The sequence below is a fragment of the Hippopotamus amphibius genome, chromosome 1 (assembly GCF_030028045.1).
Source record: "Hippopotamus amphibius kiboko isolate mHipAmp2 chromosome 1, mHipAmp2.hap2, whole genome shotgun sequence".
In the NCBI taxonomy this organism is placed as follows: domain Eukaryota; kingdom Metazoa; phylum Chordata; class Mammalia; order Artiodactyla; family Hippopotamidae; genus Hippopotamus; species Hippopotamus amphibius.
The window spans coordinates 147,060,746-147,079,456 of NC_080186.1; positions in this window are offsets into that span (position 1 = coordinate 147,060,746).

The window sequence follows — 18,711 nt, forward strand, 5'->3', positions numbered from 1 at the left end:
ATGCTATATTATGAAGAAATTCTTTCATTATAATATACTATTTTCTCCATGATCCTTCAAGAATGATAACGAAAATGCTGTTATTTTCACAGTGTCTCCAGTATATGACAATGACAGGCACACAGTAGGATCCCCGTTGAAAGGCTAAACCCCATTCATTTTACAGATGAGTAAACTGAAACTCAGAGAAGGAAATCTTCATGTTCAAGGTTGTCCAATTAGTAAGTGACAGAGCTTCCTAATTTGTGAATGGGTGCTCTTTGCACAACAAGATTAAACATAATTTAATAACTAATTAAAATGAAGAATGGTGTTCACACATAGTGATGCACATTAGATCAAAAGATAAGATGCTATTTATGCTATTTCTTTGAGAGTATAACTTTATTTAAAAACTATACTAAAAATTACAATTCAAAAAGTGAGGCCACAGCTCTTCTCTCTCTGCTTAGTTGATCGTGAGTACAATCTTTTACATTAAAACATTGTCTAGAAAATTCCCTCATCTACATCCTATAGAAGGATTTAAGAGGTAATACTGTTTAAAAAATTCCATTAAATATGTAAGGTAACATATGAACAGATAAAAATGATAGGAAAATAAAGTATGGTTACTTTAACTCTTGATGGTTGCACACCATTTTGAATTTACTAAATGTTACTGAGTTGTCCACTTTTAAATGGTCAAAATGGCTAATTTTACATTATGTGCATTTTACCACAATAAACAGGAGGTTGAAATTCTAAAAAGAAGCCTATTAAACACCTTAGTGATGAGTTCTATTCTATCAAGACTGGGCAAGGCCATGGGGGAGTGACGTACAACACGGTTGCCAGAGAAACAGGCTCCTCATTGAAGAAGACATCCAACAGCTGCAGAAATATCTCATGCACATTTCCCCAAATCCTTCCATCTTGTGATTTAAGCCAAGTCATGAGAGACAAAGACAGATATTCTTTCCAAAGGCAGATACATATACACATGTTCACACCTTCCCACACATGTGCACGGTCACACATTCAGTATGCACATGAGGCAGAGGGAGAAATTCACTGAGATCACTCAGGACATCTCCTCTCTGATAGCTGATGAGTCAATGCTGGCAGGAAGTCAACTGCAAAAGACCTCCTGACACAAAGCTGAAGCTCTGAAGCCCTGCTGAAGTCTGTGCTTTCAAATGCCTTTGATTCTAAGAGAATATCCACAGTGAGTTCAAAGTTGTTTTCTATTCAAGCCAGGGAGAAACTAGATTTTTAACTGAGGCTGAATTAAGTGAGAGAAACAAACACACTGTGCCCAGGATTTGCGTTTCTCTGCAACTTCTTTGTAGCCCTAAATCTCATACTAGTAGGTGTTTTATGATCTACTAAATTAAATTTTATTCTACCATTGGTGATAATTAGAAATGAATTCATAATCCATTGGCTAGTCCAAAAGAGTTTGTTTTTAATTTGTAAGCATGTAATCAGTGCCCATCAGAGGGTCCACATCATTCCTTGCCTGGTGTGGGAAGCTGCTGCACCAGAAGCTCCTGCTTAGAGAAGAAGGCTTCACCCTGAACAATGGCTGGGCTGTGGGTGAACCAATGGAGTTTAACCCACTCACACAAGGTCAACCAGTGGACAGGTAGTTTAGAGACCTATGAGAAGAACCTGTTGAAAACAAAACAAACAACAACAAAAACTCCATCCCATGAAAACAGTGGTAATTAGCTGGCCCCAAAAGATTTTCTCCTTTGGAGTCTGTACCAAAACATATGGAAGGAACCAGACAGTTGACAATAAAAGGAGAAACTAAAGAAATTAAAGGGGGGGGCGGGAGATGGGCAGGGAGAGACTGGCTGAGAAGCCAGCAAAGCCCAAGGAAAGCACAGAGAAATACAGCTTGCAGCTTGCTTGGGAAGAGTTGACATAACATCCTTATAGAAACCCCGTCTCTGTTTCTTGCAACACAGAACACATGAACTCACACAACAAACAAAATTTGACTGTGAGAAAAATTCTAGTCTTCATGTTTCATGTCCTACTAATGCTTAGCTAGTCTAAGTACATATATAATCACAGTTCAAAGACTTGGTTGAAAATGCCTGAAGTATAGACATAGGGCTGGGAAGAAATAAAACTGTCTATATAACTCCTTTCTACAAAATTCTGGCAAACAGCCCAGCATTAAGTGGAGCTTTCGTATGCATTAGGTATGAAGAACAAAACAGACTTGGGCACCTACCTGGAGAATTCTGCCGCTACATGAACAACCATAATATGCTTAATTTCGAGGAAGCAAAGGTATAGCATAAAAACAGTAAATGCTTACTGAGCACATACTATATGCCAAGAACTATGCTACATTGCCAAATTTAATCTTGATGATAAACCCACTGGGTATCATTCTCATCTCCAAATTGCAGACAAGGATACCGAGGGTCAAGAGGTAAAGTCAGCAGTCCAGTTCGCAGAACAACTAAGAAACCAATGCAGAGATCCTGACCCAGTTTGTATGTCTATAAGGACTGTATTTTAATGGTTACATTCATCTGCCAATAATTTACTGTATGACCCTGAGAAACCAATTAACTACCTTGTGCTTCCTCATCTGTAAAATAAGAACATCGGCATGGACAACAACCGTAATTACTTTTGGCTTGAAAAATGCCAAAAGTATGGGTAAATAACTTTGAAGTTTAAAGAGGAAATATTATGACCGACACCAACTAACACTTATATGAGTTCTTGCTATGAGCAAAGTCTGACATACAGTAGGTGCCCAATAAAGATTAGCTGAATGAATAAGAAACATACACTAGCCTTATTAAACTTGTAACTAAATCTTCACATCATTAAGACTGAGTTATTGCTACTATTCCTTTTTTATATAGACAGGAATTGAGCCTTAGAGAGGAAAGAGTGACTTGCTTACAAGGCACACAGTAAGTGATGAAAATAGCTTCAACACAAGAAGCCTCAAATCAAAATGTTGGAATTTGACTGAAAAGATAAAAACTGCAGGCATCTACAATTTCAAGTTGGTTTAATCTTTAGTATAGGATTGTTTAAAAATTTTTATACCCATCCATGAACAAACAGAGAGACTGGATAGATTTCAGGAAATCTACAGTTATGAACAGGAAATCTGTTAATCCAGGTAAAATTCCACTAAGTCGTTACTGTCTCATTTCTGGTTCTGACCCATACAGTGGGGACAGACTCTTAGCATACAGGTAGGTAATAAGGTTCCTAAGTAAAAAAGGTTAAAATGTAAAGTAGAGATGGAAGCTATTTGAGAGTCATAGTGTGATACAAATGTAAAGGCATCATTTTGAGTGTTTTAAGAGGTTCATCTTCCTGGATAGATGCCAAATAAGAGATTCTTGCAGCTTTCAGACTTGTGAGGTCAGGACTGTTTTAAAAATGAAATGGGAGGGGGCGGAGTCAAGATGGCGGCATGGGAAGACGAGGAGATGGTGTCTCCCCACAAATAGGTTGCCGGAGGCCGGCGGGGGACCTGAGGCCCAAGCAGACTGCAGGAACGTGGGAGCAACTGGGTAGGACCTGGGGAAAGTCAGGGGGGCAGGGAAGGGGAAGCTGCCTGGGACTGGTGTCCCTGGGGGGTGGCTGGGTGAGGGGGGAGGTTCCTGCCTGGAGGGACCACTGGGGGCTAGGGAGATCTGAAACTGCAACTGGGTTTCTCCCACCCAGGAGGCCAGGAGGCCTGCTGGGCTCCCCAGCGGGTTCCTCCACCCTCCAAGGCCCCCTCCAGGCTGTCTCAGTCCTGGGGGGGTGGGAAGGAGGGAGAAGGGGTGAGAAGGTGGAGAGGTGTACAGGTGGGGGTGGGGGCCTTGAGATTGGGGGACGGGGAGGCGAGAGGGCGTTTTGCCTGCCCTCTTGGCCAGGGAGCCCAACTGGGCTCCCGGGCCTGGTCCTTCACTCTACGGACCCCCTTCCAGCAGGAGGATCTTGGGGGAATGGGGGGGAGGGGGAGGGGTGGAGGGAGAGGCAGACAGTGGGGGTGGGAAGGGATCTCTCCAGGTCAGAAGAATAGGGGTGGTGCCACTGGGTATTTTTTCTGGGCGGGTCCTCCACCTTCCAAGGCTCCTCCAGGCCATTGGTCCTATAAGTACAGGAGGGAAGCGGTGGGGGAAGAAGAAGAAAGGCAGAAGGAGGGAGGGACCCTCTGGGATCAGAGGATCAGGGGAGGAGCAGAAGGCATTTCCGCTGCCCACTGGCCAGGGAAGCCTGCTGGGCTCCTGGGCCTGGTCTCCAACTCTGCAGGGTCTCCTCCCAGATGCATCGGTCCTGGGGACATTGGAGTGTGGCAGGGGAAGAGGAAGAGAGGCAGACTGGTGGTGAGATGTTCCAGGAGCAAAGGACCAGGGGAGGTGACCAGGGGAGGTGCGGAGGACCTTTCCCCTGCCTACTTGGGCCCAGGGGGTCTGCTGGGCTCCCGAGTCTGGTCCCTTGGTCTCTCCGGCAGAGTGGGTCATATAGGTGTGGAAGGGAGGGAGGAGAGGAGAAAAGGAAGAGAGGCAGACAGCAGTGGGGGGGACCTTGCAGGACTGGAGGATCAGGGGAGACGCTGTGGGAAACCTCCCTACCCACTTGGCACCAGGAGGCAGGTTGCACTCCCAGGCCTGGTCTTCGGTCCTCTAGGGGCCTCTCTAGGTCTCACTGGTCCTAGGGGTGTGGAAGCAAAGCAGGAGAGAAGAGGAGAGGTGGGCAGGGGAGGAGGCCTTCTGGGATTGGAGGATCAAGGGAGGCAGAGAAGGTATTTCCCCTGTCCACTAGCTCTAGGAAGCCTGCTAGGCTCACGGACCTGGTCTTTCACACTCTAGCGCCCCCTCCAGCTGCTTGGGACCTAGGAGAGTGGGGGGCGGGGGAGAGAAAGGGAGGCAGACAGGGACCCTACAAGACTGGGAGATCTGCAGATGTGCCACAGGCATTACCCTAGCCCAGTTGGCCCTGGGAAGCCTGTTGGGCATCAGAGTCTGGTCTCCTGCCTTCCAGTACCCCCTCCAGCTGTGAGGTTCCTAGGGGAATAAGAGGGAGGGGGTGAGGAAGAAAAGAACCCAAGTGGGAGGGACCCTCCGAGACTGGAGGACTAGGGGAGGTGCCTCGCATTTCTCCCACCAACTCGGCCCGGGGAGCCTGCTGGATACCTCAATCTGGTCCTTTGCCCTCAGGACCAGAGGCATTCCTGGTCCCCTCTGCCTCATTGGGCCTAAGCCCCATTCCCCACCACCCCCAGGGCCTTTTCTAAGTGAAGGCCCTGCCCATTGCTTAACCTCCCCCCAACCCAGCCCTTGTCTAAACCCTGCCCCCACAGCCAAGGCCTTTTCTGGCTTTTATTTTCTTTTTCTTTCTTTTTTCTTCCCACCTCCTCACTTGGCATATTGCAGTTGTATTGCCTTCCAGTTGTTGCTCCATCTTTTTTTTTTAATTTTTTATAATACATCTGTTAGTTTCCTATTATCATATTTTTTATCTTGTTATTGTTCTGCTGTTCTTCTACTTTTTAAAAAAAAATTTTTTTTGTTTTCCTGCTCTACACAGCTTGTGGGATCTTCATTCACAAGCCCAGGATCAGGCCTGAACTCCTGCGGTGGGAGCTCTGAGTTCAAAACATTGGACTAACAGGGAAACCCAGTTCCCAGGGAATATTCATCAGAGTGAGGTCGCCAAGAGGTTCTCACCTCTACACCAAGACCCAGCTATACTCAACAGCCTACAAACTCCAGTGCTGGAAACATCAGGCCAAACACCCAGTGGGACAGGAACACAATCCCGCTCATCCAAAGTGGGGGGAAAATGAGATGACAAAAAAATATGTCACAGATAAAGGAACAAGGTAAAAATACACAAGACCAAATAAATGAAGAGGAAATAGGAAAACTGCTTGGAAAAGAATTCAGAGTAATGATAGTAAAGATGATCCAAAATCTTGAAGTCCAAATACAGAAAATACAAGAAACAGTTAATAAGGACTCAGAAGAACTAAAGAGCAAACAAACAGTAATAGATAACAAAATAACTGAAATTAAAAATACTCTAGATGGTATAAACAGCAGAATAACTGTGGTAGAAGGACGAATAAGTGAGTTGGAAGATAGAATGGGGGAAATAACTGCCACAGAGCAGGAAAAAGAAAAAAGAATAAAAAGAATGCAAGACAATCTCAGAGACCTTGGTGACATTAAGCACACCAACATTGGAATCATAGGAATCCCAGAAGAAGAAGAAAAAAAGAAAGGGTCTGAGAAAATATTTGAAGAGGTTATAGGGGAAAACTTCCCCAACATGGGAAAGGAAATAATCAACCAAGTCCAAGAAGCACAGAGAGTCCATAAAAATAAACTCAAGGAGAAATACACTGAGGCACATATTAATCAACCTAATGAAAACTAAACACAAAGAAAAAATATTAAAAGCAGCCAGAGAAAAGCAACAAATAACATATAAGGGAAAATCCATAAGGATAATGGCTGATCTTTCTGCAGAAACTCTGCAGGCCAGAAGGGAATGGCAGGATATACTGAAAGTCCTGAAACAGAAAAACCTACAACCAAGCAAACTCTACCTAGCAATAATCTCGTTCAGATTCGATGGAGAAATCAAAAGCTTTACAGACAAGCAAAAGTTAAGAGCATTCAGCACCATCAAACTAGCTTTACAACAATTGGTAAAGGAACTTTTCTAAGTAGGAAACACAAGAGAAGGAAAAGACCTACAAAACAAACCCAAAACAATTAAGAAAATGGTAATAGGAACACACATGTCAATAATCACCTTAAATGTAAATAGATTAAATGCTCCAACCAAAAGACACAGACTGGCTGAATGGATACAAATACAAGAACCTTACATATGCTGTCTACAAGAAACCCACTTCAGACCAAGGGACACACATAGACTGAAAGTGAAGGGATGGAAAAAGATATTCCATGCATATGGAAGTCAAAAGAAAGCTGGAGTAGCAAGACTCATATCAGACACATTAGACTTTAAAGTAAAGACTATTACAAGAGACAAGGAAGGACACTACATAATGATCAAGGGATAAATCCAAGAAGAAGATATAACAACTATAAATATCTATGCACCCAACATAGGAGCACCTCAATACATAAGGCAAATGTTAACAGCCATAAAAGGGGATATCAACAGTAACACAATAATAGTAGGAGATTTTAACACCCCACTTACATCAATGGACAGATCATCCAAACAGAAAATAAATAAGGACACACAAGCTTTCAATGACACATTAGACCATCTCGACTTAATTGATATTTATAGGACATTCCATCCAAAAATTACAGAATAGACTTTCTTCTCAAGTGCACATGGAACATTCTCCAGGATAGATCACATCTTGGGTCACAAATCAAGCCTTGGTAAATTCAAAAAAATTGAAATCGTATCACGCATTTTCTCTGATCACAGCGCCATGAGACTAGATATCAATTACCTGAAAAAAACTGTAAAAAGTACAAACACATGGAGACTAACCAATATACTATTGAACAACCAAGAAATCACTAAAGAAATCAAAGAGGAAATCAAAAAATATCTAGAAACAAATGACAATGAAAACACAATGACCCAAAACCTATGGGATGCAGCAAAATCATCTAAGAGGGAAGTTTAGCAATGCAGTCCTATCTCAAGAATCAAGAAAAATATTGAATAAACAACCTAACCTTACAACTAAAACAGTTGGAGAAAGAACAAAAAAACCCCAAAGTGAGCAGAAGGAAAGAAATCATAAAGATCAGATCGGATACAAATGAAAAAGAAATGAAGGAAACAGTAGCAAAGACCAATGAAACTAAAAGCTGGTTCTTTGAGAAGAAAAACAAAATTGATAAACCATTAGCCAGACTCATCAGAAAAAAAAGGGAGAAAACGCAAATCAACAGAATCAGAAATGAAAAAGGAGAAGTAACAACAGACACCACAGAAATACAAAAGGTCATGAGAGACTACTACAAGCAACTATATGCCATTAAATTGGATAACCTGGAAGAAATGGATAAATTCTTAGAAAAGTACAATCCTCCAAGACTGAACCAGGAAGAAATAGAAACCATGAACAGACCAATCACAAGTACGGAAATTGAGACTGTGATTAAAAGTCTCCCAACAAACAAAAGCCCAGGGCCAGATGGCTTCACAGGCGATTTCTATCAAACATTTAGAGAAGAGCTAACACCTATCCTTCTCAATTCGTCCAAATTATAGCAGAAGGAGGAACACTCTCAAACTCATTCTACGAGGCCACCATCACCCTGATACCAAAACCAGGCAAAGATGTCGCAGGAAAAGAACATTACAGGCCAATATCACTGATGAATATAGATGCAAAAATCATCGACAAAATACTAGCTAACAGACTCCAACAGCACGTTAAAAAAATCATACACCATGATCAAGTGGGGTTTACCCCTGGGATGCAAGGATTCTTCAATATACGCAAATCAATCAACGTGATACATCATATCAACAAATTGAAGGATAAAAACCATATGATCATCTCAATAGATGCAGAAAAAGCTTTCGACAAAATTCAACATCCATTTATGATAAAAACTCTCCACAAAATGGGCATAGAAATTACCTCAACATAAAAAAAGCCATATATGGCAAACCAACAGCCAACATCATTCTAAATGGTGAAAAACTGAAAGAATTCCCTCTAAGAACAGGAACAAGACAAGGGTGCCCACTCTCACCATTATTATTCAACATAGTTTTGCAAGTTTTAGCCACAGCAATCAGAGAAGAAAATGAAATAAAAGGAATCCAAATTGGAAGAGAAGAAGTAAAATTGTCACTCTTTGCAGGTGATATGATATTACAAATAGAAAACCCTAAAGACTCTACCAGAAAACTGCTAGCTAATTGATGATTTAGTAAAGTAGCAGGTTACAAAATGAATGCACAGAAATCTCCTGCATTCCTATACACTAACAACGAAAAAGCAGAAAGAGAAATTAAGGAAACTTCCATTTACCATTGCAACAAAAAGAATAAAATACCTAGGAATAAACCTGCCTAAGGAGGCAAAAGAGCTGTATGCAGAAAACTATAAGACACTGATGAAAGAAATCAAAGATGACACAAACAGATGGAGGGATATACCATGTTCTCAGATTGGAAGAATCAACATTGGGAAAATGACTGTACTACCCAAAGCAATTTACAGGTTCAACATAATCCCTATCAAATTACCAATGGCATTTTTCACAGAACTAAAACAAGAAATCCTACTTGTATGGAAATGCAAAAGACCCCAAATAGTCAAAGCAAACTTGAGAAGGAAAGATGGCGTTGGTGGAATTAGGCTTCCTGACTTCAAACTATACTTCAAGGCCACAGAGATCAAGACAGTATGGTACTTGCACAAAAATAGAAAGGAAGATCAATGGAACAGAGTGGAGAACCCAGAGGTAAACCCACACACATATGGGCACCTTATCTTTGACAAAGGAGACAAGAATATACAATGGAAAAATGACAGCATCTTCAATAAGTGGTGCTGGGAAAATTGGAGAGCTACTTGTAAAAGAATGAAATTAGAACACTTCCTAACACCATACACAAAAATAAACTCAAAATGGATTAAAGACCTAAATATAAGGCCAGACACTATAAAACTCTTAGAGGAAAACATAGGCAGAACACTCTATGACATCCATCAAAGCAACATCCTTTTTGACCAGCCTCCTAGAATCATGGAAATAAAATCAAGAATAAACAAATGGAACCAAATGGAACAAAAGCTTTTGCACAGAGAAAGAAACCATAAACAAGACAAGAAGGCAACCCTCAGAATGGGAGAAAATACTTGCCAACGAAGCAATGGACAAAGGATTAATCTCCAAAATATACAAGCAGCTCATGCAGCTTAATACCCAAAAAGCAAATAACCCAATCCACAAATGGGCGGAAGACCTAAATAGACATTTCTCCAAAGAAGACATGCAGATGGCTAACAAACACATGAAAAGATGCTCAACATCACTAATCATCAGAGAAATGCATGTCAAAGTTACAATGAGGTATCACCTCATTCCAGTTAGAATAGCCATCATCAAAAAATCTAGAAACAATATATGTTGGAGAGGGTGTGGAGAAAAGGGAACTCTCCTGCACTGTTGGTGGGAATGTAAGTTGGTACAGCCACTATGGAAAACAGTTTGGAGGTTCCTTAAAAACCTAAAAATGGTACTACCATATAACCCAGTAATCCCACTACTGGGCATATACCCAGAGAAAACCATAATTCAAAAAGAAACATGTACTGTAATGTTCATTGCAGCACTATTTACAATAGTCAGGACATGGAAGCAACCTAAATGCCCATCAACAGATGAATAGATAAAGAAGATATGGCACATATATACAATGGACTATTACTCAGCCATAGAAAGGAATGAAATTGAACTATATGTAATGAAGTGGATAGACCTAGAGACTGTCATACAGAGCGAAGTAAGCCAAAAAGAGAAAAACAAATACTGTATGCTAACCCATATATATGAATCTGAAGAAATGGTACTGATGAACCCAGTGACAGGGCAAGAGTAGAGATGCAGATGTAGAGAACGGACTTGAGGACACGGGGCTGGGGTGGGGGTGGGGGGCATAGGGGAAGCTGGGACGAAGTGAGAGAGTAGCACCGACACAGATACACTACCAACTGTAAAATAGATAGCTAGTGGGAAGTTGCTGTATAACAAAGAGAGATCAACTCGATGATGGGTGATGCTTTAGAGGGCCAGGACAGGGAGGGTGGGAGGGAGTGGCGGGAGGGAGGGGATATGGGGATATATGCATAAATACAGCTGATTCACTTTAGTGTACCTCAAAAACTGGTACAACTGTGTAAAGCAATTATATTCCAATAAAGAGCTTAAAAAAATAATTAAAAAAAAAACAAAATGGGAATGTATTCCTTACCAGGTGGTTTTATAAAATAAGCACAGGTCTTAGTCAGCTTTCTCAGGAAATTTAGACTTGTTTTGTCCTTGAACCAGATCTGCATTTACTATTCAAGGAATTCAGGCACATCACTGACCTTCTCAAGGCACTACTTTCCCAGATCCAAGCTGAGCTCCTACACTCCTCCCAACCCAAAGAGCTTCTGATTTCACTTCTGAATCTCAATTTCAGGGGCCCCAGACACCCACTACTTTAAATCACATTGTCACTTTTTGATTAGCATATCTAGCTAGACATAAAAAACTAACTCAATTTTTGTGTTTCCTTTGCATTTTATATCAACCTTTGAAACATGGGATATATCCCCAAACTCCAGCATTTCATGATAAAGGACAATTTTAAATACTTCCTTAAACCCTTTATTGAATAGTAAAAACATAATTTACTTACTATTCATATTTTCAAGGGGTTTCATATACTCTCGTAAAATGCCCTATCAAAAATTTTATTTTTATACTTTGAACTGAAATTTTTACTAGGACAGGTTCCAACACCTACTGATAAAGACTACTTGCAGAAAGATAAAAAATGTATGTGGGGTTGGTGGTGGGGAATCAATTGTTATCTCGTTGCTGCCAGTGTTTTTAATCAGCTTTCTCCGTTCTCTATTTTATGATGGTTTGATAAATTGATATGGAAAGAGGGTGTTCACAAGGCCTCAATTGCAAGAATCTTGTAGAAAAATGTAGGTATTGGCTTTTAAAGATTAGGGAAGTTAGATTATTATGGAATATGAAGACCAAATGAAAATCTCTAATATCATAGAAGACCCAAATGAACAATGCAAATTTACTTTTAGCAGATTATGTGTGGGTAACCAAAGAAACATAGTTTTTGTCGAGTTAGGGAAACCAACCAAAATTACTAAAAGATAAATCACAAATTTTATATAGAGGCACAGTTTCATCAATTCAAGTATGAATAGCAGTTTTACCATGCTATGCTTTCCTTGTTAAGAGTTTTTTTGGATAATCCTGATTTAATGAATAGTTAAGAATTCCTTCTAAGTTCCATGTGAACTGCCTGCAAAAGGGAATTTCCAAAGTGTTTAAACTTTATTTTCCTTAGTATTTACAATAGTTTTCCTTCAGTCTTCATGTACCATTTAATCGGTCATCAAATTATTTTTCGAAGATCCTGCAAAGGTAAGTTTCAACCTCATCACCCTTCATAAAGCATTTCATAAATTCTAACTAGTTGTGATCTGAAAAAAAAAAGTCTAAACAGGAAATTACATGCAGCAAATAGCAGTTTTAAATCATCCTTATTTATTTTTCTCAAGGATTCTAGTCTAAAGGATGCTACTAAAATATCATTCCCAGTGCATGGGAAGAAACACGTTCTTTTAAAGTGGAAGTGTTAATTAATGTGCATGACATAGAACAAGAAAAAGGTTAGAGCTGATGCTTCCACTAATAGCGTTTCTAAAAATAGAGGGTTTTTGAAACAATGCTTTTTCAAGTTAGTTAACTTTCTTAAAGCCCTAGGACTGGTGCTAAGATACATTGATTGGTTAAAATAAAATCACCTGTTACACAGATATTATTTACATGTACTTCCGTATCAACTAGTTCAATCATTTGTTTCTCATCAACATTGACTTCTTAGTAGGCAAGCTGTGATGGGTTTTCTCCTTCATGTAATTTCCCCCAATGTTTTTCTAGGGTCATCAACAGGAACAGATTTTACTCTGAGGTTATAATCAAAATGGTCTATAGAATCATTAGCATAACATACAGATCTACCTATACCTCTTTTTTCAGTGTTGTCTAATGCCATGTTCCCATGACAACTTATCCCATAAGCACGTTAAGCTTTCTTCTGGTCCTCAAACACATGGTGCTGTTCCATAATCCCATGTCCTCGCTTGTCTCTCCATGTTTCTCTCCCTAGAATCTCCCTTAATTCTCCTTCAGGCAAGCTCCAGCAAGTCATTCAAAGCATAGCATCAAATATCACCTTTGCTGGCAATATCTTTCCTGACTTTCCTAACTTGGTAGATCCTAGCAGTTGTCTCCTCAATAGCCATTTCCAATCTCTCTTTTCCCTACTGGCCTCCCATTTAAGAAGCTAAAAATTAGATACTCATCCTCCCAGTTTCCTCTGCAGCTTGAGGTAGTCATGTGACCCAGTTCTAGCCAATGAGACATGAGCAGTATCTGCTTAGAGGCCTCTAGGGGTAATTTTCCATCCTAAGAAGTGTGTTAAGAGAACTCCTTCACGGACCACCCTGGTTGCTTGTCTTCTTGGAAAGCAACCTTATGAGCCTGTGGTCGCTGAGCCCTGGGAGCCATTCTGCAACTCTGAAAAGAGACTGCTGGAATGGTGAGGGTGGCAGAGAGGAAGTATGCAGAGAATGCATGTTTACAATACCATGTTCAACAGAGTACCAACCCTGGGATCATCTACCAAAAAGGTCTGAATTGTTTAAGCATTACTGGTTAACTGCTTTTGAGAGAGTCTGATGGATATTCCTAGCCAGGGGAAATACACCCTGGTGTAGATCCCAAGGCATTCTTATGATTCTCTCTCAGGACATCTATGCATATTGTGTTGGTATAATATCTTCTCAAATGTGTGCCTCATTTAAAAGAGTGTAAAGAGATAACAAGCACTGGCAAGAATGTAGAGATAAGGAAAACCTTGTGAACTGTTTTTGGGAATGTAAACTGGCTCATTCCCTCTAGAAAACAGTATGGAGTTTCCTCAAAAAATTAAAACTAGAACTACCATACGATCCAGAAATTTCACTTATGGATAAACATCCCAAGGAAATGAAAACAGAATATTGAAGAGATATCTGCACTCCCATGCTCACTATGTTATTTGCAATAGATAAGAAATGGAAACAACCTAAGTGTCTATCAGCAAATAAATGGATAAAGAGATTGTAATATACATATACATGCAATGGAATATTATCCAGCCACAAGAAGGAAGGAAATCGTGCTATGGATGGACTTGGAGGGCATTATGTTAAGTGAAGTAAGTCAGACAGAGAAGGTCAAATATTGTATGTAATCACTTTTACATGGAATCTTAAAAAGCTGAAATCATAAAGACAGAGAGTAGAATAATGGTTACCAGAGGCTGAGGGCTGGGCAGGGGGTGGTGGGAGAATTGGGAAGACAATGCCCAGGGGTAAAAACTTGCAACTAGTAGATAAGTAAGTCCTGGAGATATAATGCACAGCATACTGATCACAAACAACAATAATGTATTATATTTGTATTATAAATATCAAAGTTGCTAGGAGACTAGATCTTAATTGTTCACACCACAAAAAAAAGATAGTTATATGAAGTGATAGAGGTGTTAGCTACACTACAGGGGTAATCATATTGCAATATATGGATTAAATCAACACACTATACACCTTAAACTTATACAATGTTATATGTCAATTGTATCTCAACAACTATAAATTAAAAAATAAAGACTATAAACTCATCATCTCCTAGCATCGGGATCAAGCACAGGGCAGAAAATAAGTCTGCTGAGAGAGTGAATGGATGAATAAACAAATAGATGGATCGGGGGGGACTCGAGGTGGGGGGGAGTCAAGGAAGGGAGGGAATACGGGGATATGTGTATAAAAACAGATGATTGAACCTGGTGTACCCCCAAAAAATAATTAAAAAAAAAAAAGATGAATCAATAAGCAAATACAGAGGCATAAGGAAAAGTACCAGGTGCTGTTCATACCACTTTTACTACTCTAGTTTTTTTTTTTTTTTTTTTTTTTTTTTTTTTTCAGATTTTCTATTAAAGAAAAATGTTCTCCAAGTTGTAGCTTACAGAGGTTCCAGCATCTTCTGATATTCACCTGGAACATCAGGGACAATTCACCCACAAGGTAACTGCTCAAAAGTATCCGTGGCACAAATTTCTTAGATGTTACCAGAGGAGAAGAGAGCAGGAAGAAAAGGTGCTGACATAAAGTGTCAATGGAATAGGCTTCAGAATTGAATTTTAAGAGTCGAAGCAATAGTATCAAGATTTGTATTCTTTTATCGACCCACCCATTCATCTATCTCAAATTTACTGAGCATCTGCTATGTATTATGTTATGGACTAGATGCCTAGAGATTCTGTGTGATTCACATAGACTTGAACCTTGCCCTCATGGAACTAGGAAATGCACCATACATCATTATCAGCATTTTGCTCAAATACATATTTGGATAACAATATGTGGTTTGCTGAAAATTGCTTTTAAGAAGAAACAAAGAGTCACACAAGTGATAGGCTATTGAACCCAGAAAAAAAAAAAAATTCTTCTAGGTTATCCAAGATACTGATTTTCACATGTTAGGTTTGGGTTTTTTTTTTTTTTTTTTTTTTACCAAACAAAGATTTATGTGATGAAAGGGAGAAAAGACCCTTCCTCCTAGACTGGCAAACCCCACTGTGGCCCTGGAGGCATCTCTGAAGACCCTGGGACTCAAAGGACCACAGGCTGAAAATGACAGATTTATTCCAATTCCTTAATTTAAAAACCAGGACAGGAAAGTCCCAAAGTCTAGAATGTTCAAGTGAACACCCCTAACTGGTGACAGAGCTGGAACTGGAACCCAGATGTGTCACTTCTCCATTCCAGCATGTTCTCTTCTATCCCATGATCAACTGACCTATACTGAAAGCCAAGAAAGATCTGGTAAAGCACTGAGGACCTGATATAGGTGTTTTTCTGGAACATATAATACATCACAGGAAAAATGAGGGGGAATATAGGAAAACCCATCTGCTTGGGAAAATTGAGAATTCACGATTGTCTCACCAGACAAGCCAAAGTGTGCTAGAAAGTATGTGTTTAGGTCAAAGGCCATACCTCTCTGACAAGGGTTGCAGGTCGGTTCTCTCATGGAAGCAGGGAAGTTTAACTAAAACAATATCAATTCTGTTCATTTTCTGGGCTCTGTGAGGCTTCACTCTGCCTATTACTCCCCGAGATACCACTTTATACTCGCTTCCTTGCAACGTGCTCCCGCTTTGTTGTATAAAAGCCAAAAGGGAAAGTGATCTCTAAATGGGACTGCATCCCACAGAGCATTCACTTAGATGACATTCAAATCTGTTTGTCAGGCTTTTTTGGCGCCATTACAAGAAATCATACAGTCATTACACTTCAAATCTGACAGTTCTTTCACAGCATGAAAGGCAGAAATTAGGTCCAAATGTATTTATTTAAATGCAAGGTTTCACTTAACACCAGGACATTTGTGAAGACTGAAAAATGACAGCAGATTGGGATGTCTGCACTATTGTTATTTCATGAACCCCCAACTGTGGATCGCCCAGCTCAAATATTTTAAATTCAAACAATAAGCCTATTAAAGAGAACTTTCGACTACCATCTCTCCCTCCAGTTATTCAAAGAACTCCATTTAATTCACTTAGCAATCACATTTCAGAATGAAAGGGAAACTTTTGCTAAGAACAGGTTTTGAAATGTATTTGAAGACAAAGGACCCAATCAGGCAGCACGTAATCAGATCGCAAGACTTCCCTCAGAACATCGCCACCTGAAAACTGAACACAAGATGTCAATCCTACTGGCGAAAAGTGTCCACTCATGTGGACACTGCTCTTGCGCCTTATTTTGTAGGGGTAGGAAGACTATGTTCCTGTAAAGTATCAAAGGTCTTGTAGCCCCTATATGCCTCCAATGACAGTGGACAGGAGGGAATCCATGAGCTTGGATAAGACTCAACATCCTCTGATTCTTGCCTCCATCTAGTGACCTCAGCGTCTGAGATGGTACTGCCCCAGGCCCTTAACACCATGAATAGGAGGCAGGAGGGAAGCCTCTTATTCTCAAAGGGCCCTGACCCAGGTTGCCTTGCCTCCATTTTTAGGGTTCAAAAGGGAAACCAGATCCTCAAGCTCTCAATACTCATACTTTCATCAACTTCCATCTGACCCAAGTCCAGCAGCATGAATCCCTGTTTACATCTCATTATGCCTTTATCCCTGTTTACATCTGTCATCATAAGAAGCCCCCTATTCTCAGGTCCTCCCTTCATCTCCTACATCCTAATCCCCAGAAGTAGTGTAGACATATGTTGCATGTTGTCATGGATGAAGGGAAGCATACAACCATGGTCTCAGTAAATTCTCATGTAGAAGTCTCAAGGACCCCCAACAGGGCAAGGCAATCATTCTATAACTCCCTACATGACAATTCTCTAACCCTCCTAGACAATGATTTATTTCTCACAATGTCTCACTCTTAAAACCTTCAACACCTCCTTTTCCATCCTCACTCTTAGCTGATAGACCTTGCCTACTACTTACCTGAAAGAAAGGGAAAAAAAAAATAAAACTAAACCAAAACAAAACTAAAAAACACCTGAAACAACTGGAAGAGAATTTCCACAGAAAGCCACCTTACCTTTCCCCCTAGCTCTATCTTCATACTACAAGGACAAAATTATATACTCTATTTCCCCTCCTGCTGCAATGGAAAAACTGCTTGTATTTCTAAAGTCAATGCATTGAACTTGTGTACTAGATCCACTCTTCTCCCATCTACTCAAGGGTACAATTCCAGCAATTCTTCCTTCTCACTCCAATTTCTTCCTCTCTATTGGATCAATGCCATCAGCACACAAACATGATGTTGTATCAGTAATTTTTTTTTTAAATTGCTTGAGTCAACTTCACTTTCCATCTACTAATTCCCTTTACAGAAAAATCTTAAGGGTTGTCTCTACTGTGGTCTCCAATCTTTCCCCTCCCATTTTCTTTTGAATCCCATCAAGCTTTCAGTTCTTTCCCTACTGGTTAATGCCTCCCATATTCATAAACCCAAAAGTCAAATTCTCAGTCAACATAAAACTTGACCTATTAGCAGCATTTGACACTAATTGATATCCTGTCTTACTGGAAACACAGGAAGGGTTTTGTGTGAAAGATGAGAAGTTCAGTTGAGCTTTGGAGAGGTAACATTTCGGAAGTATATTATTAGACATCCAGGGGGAGATGTTAAGTAAGCAGTATGGAGTTCAGGAGATGGGTCCAGGATGGAGATCAAAACAAGTGAGTCATCAGCAGGTAGACTTGTGATTAAAAACCATGAACCTGACGAGAGGACTAAGGAAGTGAGCAAAAATCCAAGCATGGCTCATGGAAAAAGGGAGTAGTCAAACTTCCCAGTAATCCACAGCTCAAAGACATGTAGAGATAATAGGAAAGGAGACCATGCAGAGTCTTGTAAGAATGGTAAGAACTTTAGGAAGTCAATCAAGGGTCAGAGGGAGAAACATTTTAATTACCAGACATCCACAGGGGCTTGGGGAAGGCAGACTGGCAAAGTGAAGCCCCTCGTGTGTTAGAAATAGAAGGGAAGAGGGGATTATAATTCCTAGGATCTGCACATGGTGGGGTGAGTCAAAGGTAAGGAGCAAGTCTTAGGGAGGTGGACGAGATGGAGAGTAAGAGAGAGACAGAGGAACAGGGAAGTATATGTGATCCCGGGCCTGGAACCTCTAAGAATCTATATCAAACTCATCAGTACACAGAAGGTTCAGTATGAATGGACTTTTTAATGGAAATTGTAGAAGTATAAGATTGTCTGGCTACAATGTACATCTAAGAGGGAGAAGGCCACAGGGATGCAGATCTACTGGAATAAAAAAAGCACAAGTGAAGTTAAACAATCCCAGGTGGAGCTGGGTTGGGAGTAGGCTTTGAGCTGGCCCAGGCCTTGAA